This window comes from Dendrobates tinctorius, unplaced genomic scaffold, assembly GCF_039654945.1.
Source record: "Dendrobates tinctorius isolate UK_male_01 unplaced genomic scaffold, ASM3965494v1 ptg000078l, whole genome shotgun sequence".
Taxonomy (NCBI): Eukaryota; Metazoa; Chordata; class Amphibia; order Anura; family Dendrobatidae; genus Dendrobates; species Dendrobates tinctorius.
In genome coordinates, this window is record NW_027361746.1 from 7,625,927 (window position 1) to 7,652,549 (window position 26,623).

The 26,623-nt window shown below is 46.5% G+C and overlaps 1 protein-coding gene across 2 annotated transcripts in view; it reads left to right on the plus strand.

The window, feature by feature from the left end:
- Positions 1-26,623, plus strand: part of HCN1 (hyperpolarization activated cyclic nucleotide gated potassium channel 1) — a 620,282-nt gene that overhangs the window by 67,388 nt on the left and 526,271 nt on the right. The window contains exon 1 of one of the 2 annotated variants that reach the window (XM_073583407.1): positions 4,191-4,488. The exons of the other annotated variant lie outside the window; for it this stretch is intronic. The gene's annotated coding sequence lies outside the window, so the exon portion shown is untranslated. Of the gene's footprint in view, positions 1-4,190; positions 4,489-26,623 lie in introns of those variants that run through there. 2 annotated transcript variants of the gene reach the window in all.

Consider the following 26,623-nt stretch of genomic DNA (forward strand, 5'->3'; position numbering starts at 1 on the left):
CAGAATTGCCGTCTTTTTCTACATCCAACCTCACAAGTAGCAGAATAAAAAGTGATTAAAACAAAAGTCCTATATGTCCCCCAAACTACTCTGCTAAATCCCCTCTGGCTCCGTGGCCAATGGTTCGGGGTCCCTGATGCTTATTATTATTCACTTTGCAGCTATAATATAAGATGCAGCCCAGTGCGCTGTAGCTAAGACTGGCAGAGACCCCCGGAGCCACAAGACCACTGCAGCCCAGTGATGAGACTGGCAGAGACCCCCGGAGCCACAAGACCACTGCAGCCCAGTGATGAGACTGGCAGAGACCCCCGGAGCCACAAGACCACTGCAGCCCAGTGATGAGACTGGCAGAGACCCCCGGAGCCACAAGACCACTGCAGCCCAGTGCTGAGACTGGCAGAGACCCCCGGAGCCACAAGACCACTGCAGCCCAGTGCTGAGACTGGCAGAGACCCCCGGAGCCACAAGACCACTGCAGCCCAGTGATGAGACTGGCAGAGACCCCCGGAGCCACAAGACCACTGCAGCCCAGTGCTGAGACTGGCAGAGACCCCCGGAGCCACAAGACCACTGCAGCCCAGTGATGAGACTGGCAGAGACCCCCGGAGCCACAAGACCACTGCAGCCCAGTGCTGAGACTGGCAGAGACCCCCGGAGCCACAAGACCACTGCAGCCCAGTGATGAGACTGGCAGAGACCCCCGGAGCCACAAGACCACTGCAGCCCAGTGCTGAGACTGACGGAGACCCCCGGAGCCACAAGACCACTGCAGCCCAGTGCTGAGACTAGCAGAGACCCCCGGAGCCACAAGACCCCTGCATCCCAGTGATGAGACTGGCAGAGACCCCCGGAGCCACAAGACCCCTGCAGCCCAGTGCTGAGACTGGCAGAGACCCCCGGAGCAACAAGACCACTGCAGCTCGGTGCTGAGACTGACGGAGACCCCCGGAGCCACAAGACCACTGCAGCCCAGTGCTGAGACTGGCAGAGACCCCCGGAGCCACAAGACCACTGCAGCCCAGTGATGAGACTGGCAGAGACTTTTTTGCAGCCTTTTCACTTGCATTTTTGTGTCCCATTCATTTGAATAGGGAAAAAAAACGCTGTCTTCTGGCCGCTGTCCGTGTCTGGCTGCTGCACTGGGACAGTGCGGAATAGTATATTTGACTGCACTATTCCACACAATAGGATATTAAGCCCTGTTCACACTGTGCTTCTGCAGTGTGTTCTGCCCTAAAATAGAATTCTCGTAAATCCCCGACAGGGCCTCAGACTGCACTGATACAAGCAGAGGTCAAATTAATTTTTTTTTTTTTTCTGAAATTGACCGTCTGATTTATTTTCTTAGGGTATGTGCACACATTCAGGAATTGGCAGCACTTTAGATGTAGCACTTGTCCGCTATGTCCAAAGCGCCGCCGGCTATTGAACGCAGGTGACTCGTTTTATCACTGCACCATGCAGATTCACTGCGTCCAATACATTGTACAGGTGAAATTTATTGCGTCTCCACAAGATAAATAGACATGTTGCGATCTGGCAAGACGCGTCTCATGTTCGTTTCTGCGAGTGATCCACGGGCGTCTGTGCACGCATAGTGACATGGGATTCCTTGATATCCCATTCACTATGCTGTAACATCTGGATGCTGCATTTGTACACAGCGTCCAACCCGCACCGATTACTGATCATGTGCACCTACCCTGAGGCTGTGTGCACACGATGCAGATTTGCAGCGTTTCCGCAGCGGATTTTACCGCGCAGAAACGTTGCATATCCGCATTGTGATGTACAGTACCTTTAAAATGAATGAAAAAAAAAAAACGCTGTGCAGACGCTGCGGATTTTTCCGCGCGGTTTTCCTGCGGTACAAAATCCGCAGCATGTTGCTTCTTTTGTGCGGTTTTCTATCTCCCCTGTTACCAAATCCGCAGGGGGAAGACCGCAATGGAAAACCGCACAAAAACCGCATGAAAACCGCGTGAAAAATGGAAGAAATCCGCAGGAAAAATGCAGGTCATTTGACCTGCGGTTTTCTTCCATTCTGCACGGAAAAATCCGCAGGGCTCAAAACCCCGTCTGCACTCAGCCTAAGAGTCTGTGTTTTTTCATATCAATGTGTCCACTTTTCTGTGGCTGTTGGAACAGACGGACACGTTCAGAAAAAAAAAAATCACGTGGAATTCATTTGACCTCCATTCCTGTGATTGCAATCTATGGCTCTATAGGGGATTCAGGCAGAACCCACCAGGCGCAGTAAAGACAGTGTGAACAGGCCCGAATATAAAACACAGGCATTAGACATAAACTGCTGATCCCTAGTATGGTGACACTACAATTACCGAACTCTATATGCAGCACATATATACACAGATACACACTATACATGTACACACATCATATATACTTTATAAATATAAAGCAAACAATTTTTTGCTTCTTTTTTTCTCCAGCAATTTCTGTTTACTAGAAATTGTCTAGTTTTATCCATCATTAGGTTTACTTTGTATTTGAAAATATTTAAAAACTATTATTTTGAGCAATAACTTTTTAAGTACGAGCTTTTAATCCCAACGGAATAATTTTCCTTTTTTAATTTGCTATCATTCACTGCATCCAGACACTCAGATAGAAGGAAGTGTGTGATATCTGTCTTTTTTCAACCTATATATCTATGTAACAATCTAACTCTAAATATGGCAATCAGAATAAATCCTTGGAAAAGCCTCTCATCTCCAGAATCTAGTACACATATCCTGTAATATAACATTTTTCAAGAAAGGCATCCGGGTCCACCTTCAATTTGTTCATTGAATTGTAATGTTGTACAATGGAGACCAAGTAAAAAATTGCTGTTTGTGATGATGATTAAATCTTCAAAAATGCCCCTTGTCAGCGTGGTGGACCTAGGTGCGAATAGATCAACTGCATGTGTATTCATATATTTGTACATTGTAATAAGATCGCCCCTGTGCCTATGTTTTTCCCAATTACCGCATATACTCGTGTATAAGCCGAGTTTTTCAGCACTTTTTTTGTACTGAAGTTTCTCCCTCGGCTTATAAACGAGTCATTGTCCCAAAAGACGGCGGATGAGGGGGAGCTGCGACGCAGCGGGTGATGGAAGCAGGAGCCGGCGGCTGTGGCTGTAACTATGCCCGCTGCTAAAGAGAAATGAATATTCTCTGCACTGACAATGAATATTCATTTCTCTTATAGTGCGCACAGTTACAGCCACAGCAGCCGGCTTACAGCAGCTGTAAAAAACAAGCAAACCCCTACTTACCTTCCCTGTGCACCCTCGCAGCATCTTGTTCCGGCTTCCAGCTGCTCCTGCGGCCGGCTGATCACATGTCCCTGCCCAACAGTATTTCTTCACACCCCCGGCGTGTTTTTAGGCTGCTCTGTATAATTGCTATGTTAACCACTTAGTAAAGACTAAAAAATTTGCACTAAATAAAATTTGCACTAAATAAAAAGACCCCCTATCTCTAGAGCCATATGATGGATTTTAAAGGGGAGCAGCAGAAATAGAATAAGAGCGAAAACTGTCCACTTTTGATTTGGTGACAAGTCCTCTTTGACTTATACCTTTGCAGTATATAGAATCCTAGAGTTGGAAGGGACCTCCAGGGTCATTGTGTCCAACCCCCTGCTCAATGCAGGACTCACTAAACCATCTCAGACAGATGTCTGTCCAGCTTCTGTTTGAAGACTTCCATTGAAGGAGAACTCACCACCTCTCGTGGCAGCCTGTTCCACTCATTGATCACCCTCGCTGTCAATTTTTTTTTTCTAATATCTATTCTGTATCTTCTCCCATTCAGTTTCATCCCATTTCTTCTCGTGTTTCCATGTGCAAATGACAATAAGGATGATCCCTCTACACTGTGACATCTCTTTAGATATTTGTATAAGGCTATTTCATCTTTTGCAGGCTAAACATTCCCAGATCCTTTAACCGCTCATCGTTAGACATACTTTGCGGCTTAGATTGTATGCTGTGTCATCAAACAGCTGTCGTCATCCCTATTTGTGCCTCCTAATGCTGTCTATCAGCGACACATGTATAACCTCATTACTGTGTGCCTGATGGAAGGCATTATTCTGCCTCCTAATGTGTCTAGGTGGGCTATATGCCCCCGAATTCTCAGGGCTTGGTTGTGATTGCAGTGTCTTAATCCTCTGTAGCTGCTTAGTGGCAGAATTAGGCTTTACTGACATTATATGCTTTTTTACTTTCCATTAGTGTTTATAGGCGACATCAAATGTTTCTTATTTGGCTGATACCAATTGTCACGTGTTCTCATATAATCATATGTCAAAAAAGGCAAAATAAACCGCAAACGAAGCAATTAACCTATTACGTAACATTATCTGCAGCATCTGAAAGGCCGTTCTTAATTTAAGATGTCGTGAGCTTCAGCATCGTGCAGGGGATTAGCCCAGCGACTGCCTTGACGGATGCTGGTATCTGAGGTCAAGGTGAGGGAGTCGGAGGCACGTTTTTTACTGGTTCTCCTGCAATAACGGCTGACATATATGACATCACAAATCAAAGATGGCTGCATTTAGCTCCTCAAGGACGCTTAAGCATGCTGGCGCTTCTTAAAGTCGTTACCTTACTGCCACAAGCCTGTGTTTTATGTCCTGAACTTGTCAGGAATCCTGCAAACATCGTAAATCACATTATTCTGCTATGAAAATTCAAATGTGGCAGAGCGAAATTTGTTTTGGTTGCCTTCATTTCTGCACTGTGTCTTAGGTTTACTGGCAGACCTATGTAAATCCATGGGATGCATGATGGAAGTTATGGGTTAAAAAAATAACATAATAATAAGACATTGCAAATGCAAATGTGTTTTAGCAACTGACAAATCAAGATTAAAGCCTATGTCTGGGATAAGGTGTTATCTGAGTTATCGGGTGCTAACCGAGTGTCTTCGGTGTGCTCCAAAAATATGTTCGAGCCCCCAAGGCTGCATATCTGTTCAACAGTCGCAACACATGCAGGGATTGCCCATCCAACAGGAAATCACCAAATGCGTTGCAGCTGTTGAATAGCCGCAAGACATGCAGCCGCGGGGATTCAAACTTAGTATTCAAGCACACCGAAGACACTCGGTTAGCACCTGAGCATGCTCAGATAACACCTTATCCAAGCATGCTCACTCATCACTACTCCAGTTGATCTTTCTGTGTACATTTTGGAAATGATCTGCTAGTTTTCCTTTTTCCAGTAGTGGCTTAGTAATCTGTACTTTATACTAATTCTTCTCTATAATATACATAGGCGCTCTATATTCTGACCTGGTGATTATGTGATGTGCTTGTGTATGTGCGCAGTAGCAAATCTAGAGTCAGAACTGTACTGGAGAGAGCTAGAACCCGAGGCAGAACTCAAAGCTTGCGAGTCACAATGCAAAATTTGTAGCACAACCCCTTACTACCAAAAGCAACCTATATCACAAGTGTCTCCCTAAGGCCGGGGTCATACTTGCAACTGCAATGCGAGAAACTCATGCGAGACTCTCGCCTCAATATCCGGCACTGCCGCCGGAACTTGGGACCGGAGTGTGTGACTGCATGTATTTCTATGCAGCTGAATGCTCCGGTCCCGAGTGCCAGCGGCCGTGCCGGGTATTGAGTCAAGAGACTCGCTCCAGTTTCTCACATTACAGTTGCAAATGTGACCCCGGCCTAATGGTTGTGTACAGATCTAGCAAAGATTAGAATGACTCCAATAACACAGCGCTGGGTTATCAAGGTGTAAAAAATATAAGGGCTTGTTCAATGTTCAAGAAGTCATCTCCTTTCAGTTAATGTTTGTCACTGGTTACAGTTTGGTGTATAAAAGAAAAACCCAAACCGCACATTACTCACCTTCCCCAGGTCTCCCATTGAATCTACTCCGCCGCTCGTGGTGTCTGGTATTGGCTGTGGCGCTGACATCACATCAATACCGATGCAGCTCATGAGTGAGTCGTCGGCTCTGTCAGTGTAGGCGGAGTGCCCTGCTCACACTGTTGACGTGATGTCAATGGAAGACACCAGAAGCAATAGTGACTTTTTTTTATTTATAACAAACATTAACTAAAAGGTGACAACCCCTCCAAGTTATCGAAATCCTCTTCAGTGAGATTTTATCAGGATGAAACACTGTGAGTCATGACAGCCATCGTTACATCTTTATGTCACAAGTCCCATATTGGTGTATAGAGTCCTATACAGCTCACAGCCGTCTGTATCTGCCTCCATCGGATCGGAGGTACCTTAAATCTCATAGTGTAAATCTGCATGGAGAGGTATGTAGGAAGGATATATAGAAAACTTAACTTTTAATAATACAATGTATTAAAAAAGAGCAATGCCTGATTATGGGGAACAACCAGTGGAGCTGCCATCTCTTATGAGGTACATAGTCATAACCAAGGGACAATGGGGGATATGGTTTGATCCCCTTTTTTATAATGTTTTCTGAATTTCTTTGATCATCCCTCCTTGTGTTTCGATCCTATGGTTGGTTCTGAGAGTATCATAGATCTCTATTCATACCAGGAGGATCTCTTTGCTGGTTTTGGCCTACCTTTAATCTTATCAGTTTAATCCCTTAGATACTGCGATCAATAGTGATGGTGTCATGTAAGTGGTTTGAGCGAAGGATACCCTCTCTCTCATACCATAGGCCACCCAGAGCATGATAGCACAGTGCCAGTGAGCTGTCATGGCATCTGAGGACCTAACGAAGGTCCCCCTGCCGGCCATCTTTGTACTCCTATAAAGCCCTGCCCCTGGCTGAAGTGATAATACACTGCCCTACAAATAAAATTAAGCGGTTAAAAAAAAAAATAAATTAATTTGGCATTGCCATTGTCTCACAGATTTTTTTTTTTTTGTATTATCTGCATCCTTAGGGCCCATGAAACCAGAGAAACGTTCCTAGTTTCAACAGTGATTTTGTTCAGAGTTTCATCCAGTTTTGGTTGGAGGTTCATCAGTTTTTTTCTCTACATTCACCTATCTACCAGTCCTTGAAAAACAGACAACCCTCAGATTGCGGTCTGATTTTTTTCATGAACTCATAGACGTGCATTGCCAATTTGGATCTGACGCTCTGATGTCTGAACAAGACCTTAGCTATAGTTATCCTGTGCACAGTCCGTGTGTACGGTGTTATCCGAACATGCTTGGGTACTAACCGAGTGACTTCGGCGCGCTCGAAAAATATGCTTGAGTTGCCGCAGCTGCGTGTCTTGCGGCCACAACACATGCAGGGACTGTTAGAGTATGCATACAGTATTTTATGTATAGCGTATTTCCGATGACAACGTTATAAACTGATACGGCAAATGTCGTTTCCGCTCTTCTACACCGGTACAAACAAGCAACAGCATCCAAATGTACATGCTTGCAGGGCAGAAACTTTTACACAGCGATGATATGTACTTTGTCATAGTTGGAAGCCACAAATGTGAATTGCACTAATACAGATTAATAGCGGTTGGAGCATTTTAATTACTGCATTTCATGCATCAGCCGAATCCAAGGAGCTTCAGATTTATTATCATTGCATTACTGTTTAATAATTGTTGAGGGTTTATCGCTGCAGGTTGTCTACATGGTGACAATTCTTTTGGTGTTTATTGCGCTTCTTAATGACTTAATTAACAGAAAGTTACAAAGTTACAGCAGTTAATTGGGAATGTCTTATGAAACACCTACAAAAAAAAAACTAAAAGGGCCTTTTCCATATGAAGTGACTAATCACAAAATGGTTTCTTAATGATGTCTGTGGATAGGTAAAAAGGCTGACATCCGATGTGCCTCATTTCTCGGCGTTGGGCCTTGTGCGCACAACTTTATTTTCTGCCCGAGTATGATCCAATGTCTTTTCGGATCACACTTTGGCCGAAATTACAGTCGCATGCCAATGTTATGCCATGGGGCCGTGCACATGTCCAATTTTTTCTTTAGATAGAGCCTATTTGGATAACACTCAAGTCAGTGAGTCCAGGGTAAACATTGGAGTGCAGTTGGATGACATCTGATTATAGTCCAGGGACTGACACAATGGAGAAGGTGGAGATGGAGATGGATTTTTTTTTCTCCTATCTTCTATTCATCTGAGAAAATCAGATCACACCATGATCACACTCTGGTCAAACTCTGATCAGATGTTGATCAGAGTGATTTGCATAGTTGACCCAATTCTCTCAGATGAGGGAACATACGCAATGCCATAACTTTAAGCTTGTGGGACCCAATGCATATGATCCATTAGGGCCCCCAGTTATTGCAAGTTTTTTCATATGAGCCAAAGGGACCTTTTGGTGCCCCTAGGCTCCAAGGCCTGGGTGCGATTGCAACCCTTGCACCTACTAAAGTTAAACCCCTGACTAATCGCTCATGTGACCCTAACCTTCACTATCTCAGGGGTTGTCACACAGCTTTTCTGGAGTTCTAAATGGCCATTCATTGGTTTAGGCTGAAGATACATCAGATTTGCTATTGAGATGTGGAGAAGGGCTGTGTGATTATCGGTGAGGACTGTAAAGTAGCCAAATAGGTCATTTTTTACAACCAAAATTTCATCAGAAGTAAATTAAAGGGTTTTTTTCATGAAGACATTCCCTGAGGAGAGGTCCATGCTTAAGACCTGCTCAAAGATCCAGAACAGACTGAGTGCTACCATGTTGTACATGTTGAATGGCTGCCCTGCCTTGTTGGAAGGGAACTAGGTTGGTGGCCGCAGCTTTCTCCAGTGGCAAAAACTGATCGACATGGGCTTCTAAAGCTAGGCTCGTAGTAATCAGTTGATCGCCAGATCTACAGTATATCAATAGGAAAAAAAATTGATGGCCTTGAAAAGACATTCCTTTTAAGTAAAAGAAAAAACCTTAAAATACTATGGTGGTAAATACACTGCTCAAAAAATAAAGGGAACTCTTAAACAACAGAATATAACGCCAAGTAAATCAAACTTCTGTGAAATCAAACTGTCCACTTAGGAAGCAACACTGATTGACAATCAATTTCACATGCTGTTGTGCAAATGGAATAGACAACAGATGGAAATTATTGGCAATTATCAAGACACCCTCAATAAAGGAGTGGTTCTGCAGGTGGGGACCACAGGCCACATCTCAGTACCAATGCTTTCTGGCTGATGTTTTGGTCACTTTTGAATGTTGGTTGTGCTTTCACACTCATGGTAGCATAAGACTGACTCTACAATCCACACAAATGGCTCAGGTAGTGCAGCTCATCCAGGATGGCACATCAATGCGAGCTGTGGCAAGAAGGTTTACTGTGTATGTCAGTATAGGGTCCAGAGGCTGGAGGTGCTACCAGGAGACAGACCAGTACACCAGGAGACATGGAGGGGGCCGTAGGAGGGCAAGAAACCAGCAGCAGGACCTCTACCTCCGCCTTTGTGCAAGGAGGAACTGGAGGAGCACTGCCAGAGCCCTGTAAAATGACCTCCAGCAGGCCACAAATTTGCATGTGTCTGCACAAACGGTTAGAAACCGACTCCATGAGGATGGTCTGAGGGCCCGACGTCCACAGGTGGGGGTTGTGCTCACAGCCCAACACCGTGCAGGACGCCTGGCATTTGCCACAAAACATGAGGATTGGCAAATTTGCCACTGGCCTCTGTGCTCTTCACAGATGAAAGCAGGTTCACACTGAGCACATGTGACAGACGTGACGGAGTGTGGAGACGCTGTGGAGAGCGATTTGCTGCCTGCAACATCCTTCACCATGACTGGTTTGGCAGTGGGTCAGTAATGGTGTGGGGTGGCATTTCTTTGGAGGGCCACACAGCCCTCCATGTGCTCGCCAGAGGTAGCCTGACTGCCATTAGGTACCGAGATGAGATCCTCAGACCCCTTGTGAGACCATATGCTGGTGCGGTTGGCCTTGGGTTCCTCCTAATGCAGGACAATGCCAGACCTCATGTGGCTGGAGTGTGTAAGATGAAGGCATTGACGCTATGGACTGGCCCGCATGTTCCCCAGACCTGAATCCGATTGCGCACATCTGGGACATCATATCTCGCTCCATCCACCAACGTCACGTTGCACCACAGACCGTCTAGGAGTTGGCAGATGCTTTAGTCCAGGTCTGGGAGGAGATCTCTCAGGAGACCATCCGCCGCCTCATCAGGAGCATTTCCAGGCGTGCATTGTAGGGAGGTCATACAGGCATTTGGAGGCCACACACACTACTGAGCATCTTTTCCTTGTCATGAGGCATTTCCACTGAAGTTGGAATTTGATTTTCCACTTTGATTTTGAGTATCACTCCAAATCCAGACCTCCATGGGATATTCATTTTGATAATTGTTATGTTTCATTGTTCTGAACACATTCCACTATGCAATAAATAAAAATTTGCAACTGGAATATTTAATTCAGAGATATATAGGATGTGGTATTTTAGTGTTCCCTTTATTTTTTGAGCAGTGTATATGGTGGTATATAGAATGGCAAGCATGTGCTCTACTGGTTAGCATTGGGGTTACTCCCTCCAAGCAAAATCTGTTTTTTTTGGACGGAGTATTTTTTCTGTCCTTCATCTGTTCACAAGGTCCTTACATTTTGTCTAAATGAATTTAAAAAAATAAGTAAAAATATTTTAGAAAATAATTTTAACCTGACAAAAATATTAAGTGAGCTTATATAGGACATAGACCATTCTGAGTCAGTACATTGCATTTCATTGGTCCGTCGAACGTGACAAGGTTGCCAACTGTCCAGAAATTCCAGTACAAGTCTGTGTCTGTGATTTTTTTTGAAGCTGAAGAAACTTATAAAGATGATTTTGACCAGAATTCTCATCATTTTACAGTTCACTGCATTTTGCAGTGACTGCAGCAGATGTCTTCTTATCAGAATTATGGGCTGTAGACACGGATCACTATCAGTCACTGTATGACTCTAATCACAATGATTTATTATGGTGTCCGTATAAAATGTTATCTGGCCATAATTTTTTTAATAATAGTATATCCCTTATACTTATATAGGTAATATATAGCTAAAATCTGTAGAAATTACATTTATTACAGGTTATTCTGAAAAGAAGATCGGTGACTTCTGTATGGCCCATGCAGTGACAGAACTATGACCGCAAATTGACATTTGGTCTTAAGGGCACCAGATCTGGTGCTTTGGACCTGATTCATTAACCCTAAAATTCCATACACCAGACTTAATGAATTCATTAAGAGATGCACGCCACTGCACGACTCTTAAATCATCATATATTATCAGTGATGTGTGCCTTCGTGCATCTTGCCTTAACTATTACTCCATTTGGGGACTGGAATAGCATTTCTGGCATAAGAAACACTTTTGAGGAAGACTGGCAAAAATAACCACACCCTGTCATGCCCGCCTCCTCACCAGCTCTACCCATTTTGGGTATTAAAAATAAGACACCCACCAATCTGCTATTGATAAACTATCACCAGGATAGGCCATCAGTATAATAGCAGTGGAGCAACCCTTTAATCAAAATTCCAATTCTGTAATTATGCTTCTGTATTCTGTGTCAAAACCTATAGTTATAAACCACGGTGTGGAGTCCCTATATACTGAAACCAAGACAAAACTCAATAAAAAATGTGCAGGGAAATGCCGTATGCAATCAATAAAGTTTAATTTTCTTCATATACAGTATATGGTAAAAACTTATATAGACAACACAGCGTTTTTGCAGAATTTGTTTTCTGCTGCCAAAACCAGCTCTATAGACAGTAAAAATGCTGTGTTCAACAGCGCTTTGTAGCAGGATTTTTATTATACGAATTACATGTGTGAATTTTCTACAATATATCTTTACTAAAGTTAGTTTTATTTACCAAAAAAAGCACCAAAACATGTTCACTGCATTTTTTGCACTTTCTTGTTGCTTTCTTTTGAGTCTGGCTATCAATAATCTACTATATAATCGTCTAATTCTGTCTGTAATGGAATTCCTGCGTCGCTGATTGGTCGTGCCAGGCGCAGTCCGGCCGCGAATTGGCGCGGAATTCGAACGACGCACGCCACCGCTACTGTCGGGAGATCTGCGGCGCTAGCCATTGATCTCCTGACGGTTGCCGCGGGTCATCTGCCACGGAGGTCAGCGGCGATGCAGCCGGGAGATGACCGGCGCAGCGCTCAATGTGCGGATGGTACCCAGGGTCTGGAGGAGAGGAGACTGTCCTCCAGGTCCTGGGTACCATAAACCTGTAAAAAATAGAATTAAAATAAAAAATAGTGATATACTCACCTTCCGACGGCCCCCAGACTCTTTCCCTCCTCTCACCATGCGCCCGGCAACTTCCGGTCCCCCAGTAATGCTGTGCGCGAAAGACTGCTGATGACGTTACGCTCTCGCGAGAGTGACATCATCTCTGGTCCTTCGCACTAAGCGTTACTGGGACCGGAAGATGCTGGGAGCGTGGAGAGGAGATCGGTGGCCATCGGGAGGTGAGAATAACCTTTTTTTAATTTTTTATTATTTTTTACATTCATTTATTATTGATGCTGCATAGGCAGCATCAATAGTAAAAAGTTGATCACAATTGTCAAACACTATGCTTGACAAGTGTGACCAACCTGTCAATCACATTCAAAGCGATGCTTCAAATCGCTTGGAATGTACTTAAATTCCCACGCGAAAATCGCTTGAAAAACGCATGTTTTCCGTGGGAAAATGCATCCAAATTCGCAAGCGTTTTACCCGCGGCAGGAGTTGCGGAAATGCTGCTGAAATTTCCGCATTTCTACAACATGGGTACTTAGCCTTAGTGTGACACGCAGCAGCGACCAGATCCCCGCTGTGAGATCGCCAATCGTGGTAGATCGTCCTGGACCATCTTTTGAATGTCGGTCTCCCGCTGGCCATATCCTAGAATACCGGATGTGTTAGAATCAGGCCACCATCTAGTGTTAAATAAATGATTATGAAAAATGGCATGGGGTTCCTCGCATTTTTGACAACCAGCCAAACTAGACCAGACAGCTGGGGGGACTGGTATTCATGGACATTGCCCCTTCCCCAGCCTAAAAATAGCAGCCTGTAGCCATCCCAGGAAAGACACATCTATTAGATGCACCAATCCTGGTGCTTTGCCAGGATCTTCCCATTTACTCTGGTGCGGTGGCAAGTGGGGTAATATTTGTGGGGTTGATGTCAGCTTTGTCTATAGAACGCCTCCATTGGTAACTCTATAGTCAGATTGTAATAAAGACAACCAAAATAAAGTCCTTTATTTGAAATAAAAACAGACTCCTTTGTTTAAATAAAACTCCCCACCCTCTTTTGCCCATTTATTTTCAAAAATTAGAAATAAGAGAACACGATATTCCTCACCTGTCCAACAAGAAGATAATCCATATCTGTCCCGCAATATGCTCCAACTCTGCTAAATCTGGATTTCATGGCAGAGCAGTGGCATGATGTGACTGCTCAGCCGTGAATCCAAGAGAACACTGAGCTGTGGCTGACAGCTCAGCTGCAGCGCCAAGCAGTGACGTCAGTAAGATGAGCGGAGGTCTTTATCAATGAACTCCAGTGACTGAACTGAGAAGCCCTGCAAAGCTGACATCAGCCTCACAAATATTACCCCACTTGCCACTGCACCAGGGCAAGTGGGAAGAGCCAAGCAAAGCGCCAGAATTGTTGCATGTAATATATGCGCCTTTTCTAGGGTGACTGCGGGCTGCTATTTTTAGGCTGAGGAGGGCCAATGTCCATGAGCCATCCCATTCTGAAAATACCAGCCCCCAGCTGTCTGCTTTTGCTTGGCTGGTTATTAAAAATGGGGGAACCCACGCCATTTTTTTTAAAAGTATTTAAATGATTAAAATAACTGTGGGAACCCCTCTATTTTTGTTAGCCAGCCAATATAAAGCTGACAGTTGTGGACTGCAGCCCCCAACTGTCAGTTTTACCTTCGCTGGTTATCAAAAATAGAGGGGAAAGTAATTCCATTTATCATGCAGACAAAGGCTAATGGAACACAGAGAAACACAATACAACAAATGTAAAAAATTTTTGTATTGTGTATCTGTCTCTTGGTGGTGTGAACACTGTCTTACTGACTTGTTTACTGTATGTGCATGGTGTTAGGCGTCGGATTCTTGGCACTGCACAGCGGGAATCCAGAGCCAGACATCCTGCGGTCTCCTATTCTCCTCCGACCGCTCAGACTCCTGCTCAGCAATCACGGCGAGCCAGGCTTGCTGCTCAGACTCACTCTGACAGCCTGGATGTTGCTGGCACCTCTGGTGCAGCAATAGCAGCGCAACCTGCTCTGCAGGGAACTGCTCCTGAGGCTAAGTCCTCATGCTGTGCTACTGGGCATGCCCGCAACTTGACCTCTCACTGGAGAGCAGGGGTCACATGCTCAGGTCCTATGTCGGATCTGATTGGTCCTTCCCAAGCTAATGGAAGGTCCCGGAAGCGCATCGCTATAAAAAGCCCGCATGGCGGCTCGGCGATGCGCTAGTGTAGCATATTATTCTGTGTGTGTATGGTGTTGGATGTATGGACTGGTGTCTGACTCATTTTAAACCCCTACCCTCTGATATTACGAGTGGTGACCGAGTGTGAATAGTCAGCTCCAGGGTTGTGGCAAGCTACACGCCACTTGCTCCACACCTACACTAGCGTCCGTCGGCGCCCGGTCCTCGGCGCCGACGCTTGCGGCTTTTCTCTGCCGCTGCACTGTAGCAACAGCAACTATTGGTGTTCGCGGCTGCGATGCCACACGCAGGTCTCTGTGACGCTAACAGGGCCTGTGCCTTTGCTTTAGCGTTTGGGTGACGTTAACCCGAGCGCAGTTCTGCTAGGTGCATCTGCCATTGTTCAGCAGCGGTCTTGTCATCTACCGCACGGTGGACCCTGGGCGGCGAACGCACCTACTATTATTTATATTTGGTGCGTTCCGCCGACCCTAACATTACACTAGCGCCAGGGTCTGGCTGGCAATGGCAGACGTGCAGCAGCTGCAGCGCTACATTCGGCAGCTGGAGAGTAGGTTGGCGGCTATTGAGAGCACCAACTCAGCTGCGAATGCTGCGCTAGCTGCTGCTCAGACAGTCGCTGAGGCTGTCTCACGTGCGCCCACACTTTTGCCCTCGCCGACAGTGTCTCGCCTCCCGCTCCCCGATAAGTTTTCGGGTGATAGTGCCTCCTGTAGGGGATTCGTTAGTCAGTGCTCCATTCAGCTGGAGTTGCTGGCTGCACGGTTTCCTACAGAGCGTGCTAAGGTGGGATTTATTGTCTCCCTGTTGTCTGGCCGGGCATTACAGTGGGCCACGCCATTGTGGGAACGTGATGATCCTGTGGTACAGGGAGCTGCTCTGTTCCTCGCGGCTCTGAAGCAAGTCTTCTTGGGACCACGGGTCACACACAATACGGCTCTCCAACTGTTATCCTTAACACAAGGGTCACTTTCGGTTAGCCATCATGCTGTCCAGTTTCGGACGCTGAATTCCGAGTTAGAGTGGCCGGACAAAGTGTTGGTCCCGGTGTTTTGGAGAGGCCTGGCTGAGCACGTAAAAGATGCTCTAGCTACTAGGGAAATTCCCACAAGTCTGGAGGAGTTGATCGCCGTTTCCACCCGCATTGATCTCCGCTTCACGGAGCGCGGGTTGGAACGAGCGCAATCCAGACGTAGGGTTAATTTGGCTCAAACCTTTACCGAGCCACTGATATATCCCGCACAGGAGCTCCCTTCCTCTGAGCCTATGGAGGTGTCTCGCACCGGCACTAAGTCGCGTCCGATGCGAAGCTCTGTGCGCTGTTATCAGTGCCGACAGTTTGGCCACTCGGCTGGCACATGCCCCCAGCGGCCGAAAAGACGACCACGTTCAGTGGCCGTAGGTGGTGGTCAATCCAAGGTGGGACCCTTTTCACCCAAACCGGTGTTCTGGGGTACGTTAGAGAGTGGGTCCTCCACCTGGGAGGCAGAGGTCACCCTGGATTCCGGGGCCGAGGGGAACTTTATGTCCTCGACTTTTGCCCAGAGACACGCTATCCCTCTGGTGTTACTCTCCCAACCTCTGACCATTAGGGTGGTAAATGGGGCGCCGTTACCATCTCAGGTGACCCATCAGACAGTCCCACTCAGACTCTCTATTTCACCCTGTTTATGCCCAATGGCTTATTATGCCCAATGGCATCGATCAGGTGCTCCTCGGAGTTCCCTGGCTTCGTTGCCACTCCCCTCATATTGACTGGGCTTCGGGGAGGATACTGGGCTGGGGCAAGGACTGTGAGGGAAGGTGCCTGAGGGGCAGCATTCAGGTGGTTTCCACTGAAGTGCCTGCGGATCTCTCCGCGCTCCCCAAACCCTACCACCAGTACGCGGACGTCTTCTCTAAGAAGTCTGCGGAGACGCTCCCGCTGCACCGTTCCTATGATTGCCCGATTGATCTCCTGCCAGGCACAGAGCCTCCCCGAGGCTGTGTTTACCCCTTATCACTCCCTGAGACGGAGGCTATGTCCCAATATATCCGGGAGAACCTGGCTACGGGTTTCATCAGAAAATCGGTGTCGCCGGCTGGTGCAGGGTTCTTCTTCGTACAGAAGAAGAGCGGAGAGTTACGCCCCTGCATTGACTACCGGGGTCTCAATGCTGTCACGGTTAAAAACAAATACCCTCTACCGTTGATCTCGGAGTTATTTGACAGGTTGCGGGGGGCCGGGATCTTTACTAAACTAGATCTGCGGTGTGCATACAACCTGATCCGCATTCGCGAAGGAGACGAATGGAAGACAGCTTTTAATACCAGGGATGGCCATTACGAATACCTGGTTATGCCCTTTGGCCTTTGTAATGCGCCAGCTGTCTTCCAAGATTTTGTCAATGACGTCTTCCGCGACATGCTCTCTACCTCGGTGGTGGTCTATCTGGATGACATACTCATCTTTTCGCCAGATTTGACCACCCACCGGAGAGACGTCTGCAGGGTCTTCGACCGTCTGCGGGCGAACTCGCTATTTGCCAAGCTGGAGAAGTGCCAGTTTGAGCAGGAGTCCTTGCCGTTCCTGGGCTATATCATCTCGGCCCAGGGGCTGGCCATGGATCCTGCCAAACTACAAGTGGTAATGGACTGGCAGGAACCCCATTCCCTCAAAGCGGTGCAGCGCTTTTTGGGGTTCGTGAATTACTACCGCCAGTTCATACCACACTTTTCCCTTTTGCACACTGGTGGCTCCTTTGGTTGCTCTCACCAAGAAGGGAGCTAACCCCAATGCTTGGTCAGAACATGTCTCCAAGGCCTTCTCGGCTATAAAATCACATTTTGCTGGCGCTCCCATATTACATCGTCCCGATGTGGATAAGCCGTTTATCCTTGAGGTAGACGCTTCTTCCGTCGGTGCAGGAGCAGTCCTTTATCAAAAGGATGCTCAAGGTCGGAAGCATCCCTGCTTCTTCTATTCCAAAACCTTCTCACCGGCGGAGAAAAATTACTCTATCGGCGACAGGGAGCTGCTAGCCATGAAGTTGGCTTTCTCTGAGTGGAGACATCTCCTGGAGGGAGCCCGGTTTCCCTTTCAGGTATATACGGACCATAAAAACCTGGTCTATCTACAGACGGCCCAACGCCTGAATTCCCATCAGGCCAGGTGGTCGCTCTTCTTTTCCCAATTCCGCTTCATCCTCCACTACCTCTCTGGAGAGAACGTCCGTGCGGATGCTCTCTCACATTCAGTGGTCTCAGCGGAAGAAGGAGAAGCTGAGCCTCGGTTAATTCTCCCGCCGGAGAGTTTTACGACCGTGGCTCCAGTTGCTCTCGAGTCGGTACCACCGGGCAAGACCTTGGTGCCTCCTCAGCTATGGCCGGAGGTCCTCGCCTGGGCACATGCCTCCAGGGTGGGTGGCCATTTTGGTAATAAACGGACCGCCGAACTCCTGGCAAGGTCATATTGGTGGCCACATATGGCTCGAGATGTCAAGGAATACGTGCAAGCATGTTTTTCGTGTGCTCGGAACAAACCCTCTAGACAGAGGCCGGCGGGGCTGTTGTTTACCCTGCCAGTGGCGGATAGACTGTGGGAGTTGGTTGGCATGGATTTCATAGTTGGCCTGCCCAAGTCTGGTGGCAGTACGGTCATCTGGGTGGTCAGCGACCATTTTTCCAAAATGGTGCACCTGGTGCCACTCGCACGCCTGCCTTCCGCTCGAGGTCTGGCCACTTTGTTTATTAAGCATGTATTCCGTTTGCATGGCATGCTGGACAAAATCGTGAGTGACCGAGGTCCCAAGTTTGCGTCTCGGTTTTGGAGGGAGCTCTGCAGCCTACTCAGCATCGAGCTAAATCTGTCCTCCGCCTACCATCCCGAATGGCTTGGTCGAGAGAGCCAATCAAACCTTGGTCACCTATCTACGGCATTTTGTCTCTGCCAGGCAGGATGACTGGGCATCCTTGCTACCTTGGGCTGAATTTGCCCTAAACAATGCGGTGGCTGATTCCACTGGACAGACGCCCTTCCTCTTAAACAACGGTCAACATCCACGCGTCCCTGTCCCGATGCCAGTGTCCTCCACTGACTCCAGGGTGGCAGACTGGGCAGTGGAAGCCCGGGACATTTGGGATCGCACTCAGGATGCTATCCGGGCATCTAAAGAAAGGATGAGGGCGTCCGCCGACACGCATCGGCGGCCCGCGCCAAGCTTCTCCCCTGGCGACATGGTATGGCTCTCTACCCGAAATATTAAACTACGGGTCGAGTCTCCCAAGTTCGCACCGCGATACATTGGACCATTCAAGGTCCTTGAGCGACTTAGCTCGGTGGTCTACCGCCTGGCTCTTCCTCCACATTTGGCCATTTCGGACGTGTTCCATGTGTCCCTCCTCAAACCAGTTCACATGATCCGGTTTCCTGAGTCACCTGCCAGGTCATCAGACTTATCGTCTGACGAGTTTGAGGTTAACGCCATCGTGGGGCGCAGGTTTGTCCGTGGCAAAAAATTTTATTTGGTGGACTGGAAGGGTCATGGCCCCGAGGCTCGGACCTGGGAGCCGGTGGAAAACATTCATGCACCGCTCCTGATCGCGGCCTTTGAGCGCAGTGAGGCTCAGAGCGGGGGGCCCTAGGAGGGGGGGTAAAGTTAGGCGTCGGATTCCTGGCACTGCACAGCAGGAATCCAGAGCCAGACATCCTGCGGTCTCCCATTCTCCTCCGACCACTCGGACTCCTGCTCAGCAATCACGGCGAGCCAGGCTTGCTGCTCAGACTCACTCTGATGGCCTGGATGTTGCTGCCACCTCTGGTGCAGCAATAGCAGCGCAACCTGCTCTGCAGGGAACTGCTCCTGAGGCTAAGTCCTCATGCTGTGCTACTGGGCATGCCCGCAACTTGACCTCTCACTGGAGAGCAGGGGTCACATGCTCAGGTCCTATGTCGGATCTGATTGGTCCTTCCCAAGCTAATGGAAGGTCCCGGAAGCGCATCGCTATAAAAAACCCGCATGGCGGCTCGGCGATGCGCTAGTGTAGCATATTATTCTGTGTGTGTATGGTGTTGGATGTATGGACTGGTGTCTGACTCATTTGAAACCCCTACCCTCTGATATTATGAGTGGTGACCGAGTGTGAATAGTCAGCTCCAGGGTTGTGGCAAGCTTCACGCCACTTGCTCCACACCTACACTAGCGTCCGTCGGCGCCCGGTCCTCGGCGCCGACGCTTGCGGCTTTTCTCTGCCGCTGCGCTGTAGCAACAGCAACTATTGGTGTTCGCGGCTGCAACGCCACACGCACGTCTCTGTGACGCTAACAGGGCCTGTGCCTTTGCTTTAGCGTTTGGGTGACGTTAACCCGAGCGCAGTCCTGCACCTACTAGGTGCATCTGCCATTGTTCAGCAGCGGTCTTGTCATCTACCGCACGGTGGACCCTGGGCGGCGAACGCATCTACTATTATCTATATTTGGTGCGTTCCGCCGACCCTAACACATGGCCCATGCATTTGTATTCTATTGGTTTCTTGCTTCTGCAAGTTTTTGGGAGGACTCCACCCCTCTCATGGGGGCCATGCACATATAAAGCCATCTCACACAGCATGTCCACATCAGACATTGCCTCTCTGAACCCTGCTCATATACTGTAGGTACTGTTCACATGGTCAGGTTTTAAATACATTGGATAGGACTGCGTTGATGGGTATACCTTGGTGTTGGTAGAGCGGCTTAGCATACATTTTTTTGCAAAAAACATATTAACCCCTTCCCGACCGCCCACAGTAGATAAACGTTGGCGCTTGCTGGGCTTTGTGCAGCGCCGACGTTTATCTATTGTCGCCGGTTTTGTGCCCCCCGGGACCCCCACATACCTTACAACGCGGGGATCCCAGTGCACAATGCATGCTGGGACCCCCGACGTAATTGAGACCTGATTGGTTCAGGTCCTGATGACGTCAGTGTCACAGCAGCCAATGGGAGCGATCGCTGGGAAAGCTGCTTGTTTCCCGGCGATCTCACTCATTGTAACGCGGCTTCTCCTCTGATCTAACACTGACAGATGATCAGAGGTGAAGCAGCGTTACTGTGTGACTAGATCGCTGCCTGGCACAGCTGATCGCTGCCTGGCACAGCTGTGCCAGGCAGCGATCTTGTCACACAGTAACGCTGCTTCACCTCTGATCATCTGTCATCGTGAGATCAGAGGAGAAGTCGCGTTATTATGTGCCAGGCAGCGATCTTGTCACATAGTAACGCTGCTTCACCTCTGATCATCTGTCAGTGTGAGATCAGAGGAGAAGTGGCGTTACTATGAGTCAGATCGCAGGGCAGCGGTCTTGTCACAAAAATAAAAAAAAGTAAAGAAAAAAAAGCAGGTACACAGGTTAGGGCTAGGGTTAGGGTTAGGGCTAGGGTTAGGGCTAGGGCTGGGATTAAGGTTATGGGTGTGTTGGTGTTAGGTTTGTGGTTAGGGTTATGGTTAGGGCTGAGATTAGGGTTAGCGGTGTGTTGGGGTTAGGGTTGGAATTAGAATTGGGGGTTTCCACTGTTTAGGTACATCAGGGGCTCTGCAAATGCAATATGACACCCGCAGACCATTCCATCAAAGTCTGCATTTCAGAACGTCACTACTTCCCTTCCGAGCCCCACCGTGTGCCCAAACAGTAGTTTTCTCCCACATATGGGGTACTAGCGTACTCAGGACAAATTGGACAACAACTCTTAGGGTCCAATTTCTCCTGTTACCCTTGTGAAAATAAAAATTGGGGGCTAAAAGATCATTTTTGTGGAAAAAAAATGATTTTTTTATTTTCACGCCTCTACATTATAAACTTTACTGAAACACTTGGGGGTTCAAAGTGCTCACCACACATCTAGATAAGTTCCTTGGAGGGTTTAGTTTCCAAAATGGGGTCACTTGTGGGGGATTTCCACTGTTTAGGTACATCAGGGGCTCTGCAAACGCGACATGACACCCGCAGACCATTCCATCAAAGTCTGCATTTCAGAACGTCACTACTTCCCTTCCGAGCCCCACCGTGTGCCCAAACAGTAGTTTTCTCCCACATATAGGGTACCAACGTACTCAGGACAAATTGGACAACAACTTTTGGGGTCCAATTTCTCCTGTTACCCTTAGGAAAATAAAAATTGGAGGCTAAAAGATCATTTTTGTGGAAAAAAAATGATTTTTTTTTATTTTCACGGCTCTACATTATAAACTTTAGTGAAACACTTGGGGGTTCAAAGTGCTCACCACACATCTAGATAAGTCCCTTGGGGGGGGTCTAATTTCCAAAATGGGGTCACTTGTGGGGGGTTTCCACTGTTTAGGTACATCAGGGTCTCTCCAAATGCGACATGGCATCCGATCTCAATTCCAGCCAATTCTGCATTGAAAAAGTCAAACGGCACTCCTTCCGTTCTGAGCTCTGCCGTGTGCTCAAACAGTGGTTTAGCCCCACATACGGGGTATTGGCGTATTCGGGAGAAATTGCACAAAAAATTTTGTGGTTCATTTTCTCTTTTTACACTTGTGAAAATAAAAAAAAATGGTTTTGAAGTAAAATGTTTGTGAAAAAAAGTTAAATGTTTATTTTTTCCTTCCATATTCCATTCATTCATGTGAAGCACCTGAAGGGTTAATAAACTTCTTGAATGTGGTTTTGAGTACATTGAGAGGTGCAGTTTTTAGAATGGTGTCACTTTTGGGTATTTTCTGTCATACTGACCCCCCAAACTCACTTCAAATGTGAGGTGGTCCCTAAAAAAAAATGGTCTTGCAAATTTTGTTGTAAAAATGAGAAATCGCTGGTCAAATTTTAACCCTTATAACTTCCTAAAAAAAAAAAAATTATGATTCCAAAATTGTGCAGATGTAAAGTAGACATGTGGGAAATGTTATTTATTAACTATTTTGTGCGATATCACTCTCTGATTTAAGGGCATAAAAATTAAAAGTTTGAAAATTGCAAAATTTTCTAAATTTTCGTCAAATTTTGATTTTTTTAACAAATAAGCGCAGATCATATTTAAATAATTTTACCAACATCATGAAGTACAATATGTCATGAGAAAACAATGTCAGAATCAGTAGGATCCGTTGAAGCGTTCTAGAGTTATGACCTCATAAAGTGATACTGGTCAGAATTGAAAAAATTGGCCCGGTCACGAAATCAAAAACAGGCTCGGGTGCGAAGGGGTTAACTAAATACCCTGTTTTGCTGTCATCTTTTTAATAGCACTTGCTGTTTATTGTTGAAAACAATTTTTTTTACAGCAGAGTATTTTTTCGCATTTGTTGTATTGTGTTTCTCTGTGTTCCAGTCTCTTGGTGGTGTGAACACTGTCTTACTGACTTGTTCACTGTACACTCACTGGCCACTTTATTAGGTACACCATGCTAGTAAGGGGTTGGACCCCCTTTTGCCTTCAGAACTGCCTCAATTCTTCGTGGCAGAGATTCAACAAGGTGCTGGAAGCATTCCTCAGAGATTTTGGACCATATTGACATGATGGCATCACACAGTTGGCGCAGATTTGTCGGCTGCACATCCCTGATGCGAATCTCCCGTTCCACCACATCCCAAAGATGCTCTATTGGATTGAGATCTGGTGACTGAGGAGGCCATTTGAGTACAGTAAACTCATTGTCATGTTCAAGAAACCAATCTGAGATGATTCGAGCTTTATGACATGGCGCATTATCCTGCTGAAAGTAGCCATCAGATGTTGGGTACATTGTGGTCATAAAGGGATGGACATGGTCAGCAACAATACTCAGGTAGGCTGTGGCGTTGCAACGATGCTCAATTGGTACCAAGGGGCCCAAAGAGTGCCCAGAAATAATTCCCCACACCATGACACCACCACCACCAGCCTGAACCGTTGATACAAGGCAGGATGGATCCATGCTTTCATGTTGTTTACGCCAAATTCTGACCCTACCATCCGAATGTCGCAGCAGAAATCGAGACTCATCAGACCAGGCAACGTTTTTCCAATCTTCTACTGTCCAATTTCGATGAGCTTGTGCAAATTGTAGCCTCAGTTTCCTGTTCTTAGCTGAGAGGAGTGGTACCCAGTGTGGTCTTCTGCTGCTGTAGCCCATCTGCCTCAAAGTTCGACGCACTGTGCGTTCAGAGATGCTCTTCTGCCTACCTTGGTTGTAACGGGTGGCAATTTGAGTCACTGTTGCCTTTCTATCAGCTCGAACCAGTCTGCCCATTCTCCTCTGACCTCTGGCATCAACATGGCATTTCCGGCCACAGAACTGCCGCTCACTGGATTTTTTTTCTTTTTCGGACCATTCTCTGTAAACCCTAGAGATGGTTGTGCGTGAAAATCCCAGTAGATCAGCAGTTTCTGAAATTCTCAGACCAGCCCTTCTGGCACCAACAATCATGCCACGTTCAAAGGCACTCAAATCACCTTTCTTCCCCATACTGATGCTCGGTTTGAACTGCAGGAGATTGTCTTGACCATGTCTACATGCCTAAATGCACTGAGTTGCCGCCATGTGATTGGCTGATTAGAAATTAAGTCTTAACACACAGTTGGACAGGTGTACCTAATAAAGTGGCCAGTGAGTGTATGTGCATGGCCATACTCTCATCAGCCTCGCCTGCACTTGCTGCTATCAGCAAGAGCAGGCGTACGCTGTTGAGAATAGTCCTCAGCCCAACACCTGTGATTGGCGTTAACCTTTATACAGCTGGTCAGAGCTGCTGGCTCACATGCTGTAATCTGTCTGACTGCGTGGGAACTGCAGCGGTCTGACCAGCAATAACAAACTTACTGCTGATTAGAGCTGGTGTTTCTCACGCTGTCACACAGATGACAGCGTGGGAAACACTCTGTTTGGGCTGCAGACCTGAACAGTAACACAGACTTCCTGGAGAAGTTCATGTTCGGGGTCCGTGCACGGACACTAGGTGTATGGTACAGACCCTAAACTTTACGGTTTGTGTTCGCCCATCACTAGTCACTACAGCTCCATTCATTTATATCAGTTAGTATAGATACTTTATAACTTATACAAAATGCAGTAAAATCTACTTTATATCTTTGTTATGGAGGCGCATTTGAGAAGATCAGCCACTGTGACTCCTCTTTGTAGAAGATTTCATGTTTCTGCTTGTTTTTTAATCTGATCCCTCATATACAAATACAGATAAGATCTACTTCGCTTTTCTATCACTCATACTGTGATTTAGACATCAAGACCAAAGACCTGCACTCTCATTGCTACATAAAAGATCAGTGTGTGTGTGTGTGTGTATATATACAGTGGCATGTAGAAGTTTGGGCACCCCTTGTCAAAATTACTGTTATTGTGAGCAGTTAAGCAAGTTGAAGATGAAATGATCTCTAAAAATTTCCTTTGCATTTTAGACAAGAAAGTTTCGGACCTTAATTAGCCTGTTAGGGTTATGGCTTGTTCACTATCATCGTTAGGAAAGACCAGTGATACAAGTTTCCCAGCATTATAAAAACCCAGCCTCCTCTAACCTTGTGTGAAAAATAAGTAAACATGGGTTCTTCTCTGAAAATGAAAATAGTGGAGGCCCACAGAGCAGGAGAAGGCTATTATAAGAAGATAGCAAAGCGTTGTCAAGTTGCCCTTTCCTCAGTTCGAAATGTAATTAAGAAATGGCTGGTAACATCAGAAATTGTCGGCACAGCAGTGCATATCTCCAGCGCTCTGTTCGGCTTTTCTATGTCTTTTCTGCTCAGGTGTACCTGACCCCTTGATCCTCAAGAGCTGAAGACAATTTCTGATGAAGGCCTAGTGTTGGCCGAAGCGTCAAATAGTGGATGTACTTATACCAATAAAATTATATCTGTTTTTCTTGCATCTGAATTGGGAGTGCCAAATTAAATTTTTTATACAAGCTAGGTTTTTGTGGGTCCTGGGCAAAAGAGTCTCAGTGGGCCCCTTTAACACATACAACGATCCATAATACACAGATACGGCAGTGAAATATAGGTATAGTACAATGCCAAAGATTTCACTTACGTCTTAGATTATGTAAGTGATATCTATTGTAAATTCTGCAATAGCTCAGAAATCGGCGTGCCCTGGGGGATTCAAAAGTCTGCATTCACCCAGAGTGACTGCAGACTTTTCATTTTAGACTGGACAGTATAGTCCTCCATACAGTATTATGGGTACCACAGTCCTCCATACAGTATTATGGGAACCACATAGTCCTCCATACAGTATTATGGCATCACATAGTCCTCCATACAGTATTATGGGAACCACATAGTCCTCCATACAGTATTATGGCATCACATAGTCCTCCATACAGTATTATGGCATCACATAGTCCTCCTTACAGTGTTATGGGAACCACATAGTCCTCCATACAGTATTATGGCATCACATAGTGCTCCTTACAGTATTATGGGAACCACATAGTCCTCCATACAGTATTATGGCATCACATAGTCCTCCTTACAGTATTATGGGAACCACATAGTCCTCCATACAGTATTATGGCATCACATAGTCCTCCATACAGAATTATGGGAACCACATAGTCCTCCATACAGTATTATGGCATCACATAGTGCTCCATACAGTATTATGGCATCACATAGTCATCCATACGGTATTATGGGCACCACATAGTGCTCCATAGGGTATAATGTGCCCCACATTGTGCTCCATACAGCATAATGAGTCCCACATCGTGTGTAATACATTATACCATAATAAGTTCCATATATTGCACCATACAGTATATTGGACCCCATTTATCACTCCATACAGTATAATAGGCTCCATATATTGCTCCATACTGTGTAATGGGCCCCATTTAGTGCTACATACAGTATAATGGCCCCTTTGCGAGTGCAGTGACCTATTTCAGATAAATGATGCCCCTGTCACACTGCAAAAAAAAAAGTTTAGAAATGGTTTAAGGAAAATGACAAAGTTCAATTCATTGATTTGGCCTCCAAATTCCATGTATCTCAATTTGATCAACCGTTTGTGGGACCTGCCGGAACAAAAAGCCCCGATCGCTGGAGGCCGATCCCAACAAATTGCAAAAAAGGGACTCTGGTCCCTTTAAATTTATTTTCGCTTCTATAGATGAGAAATGTAGTCCAGTGTTAGTCACTGAATCATATAATTAATACCTAAAGT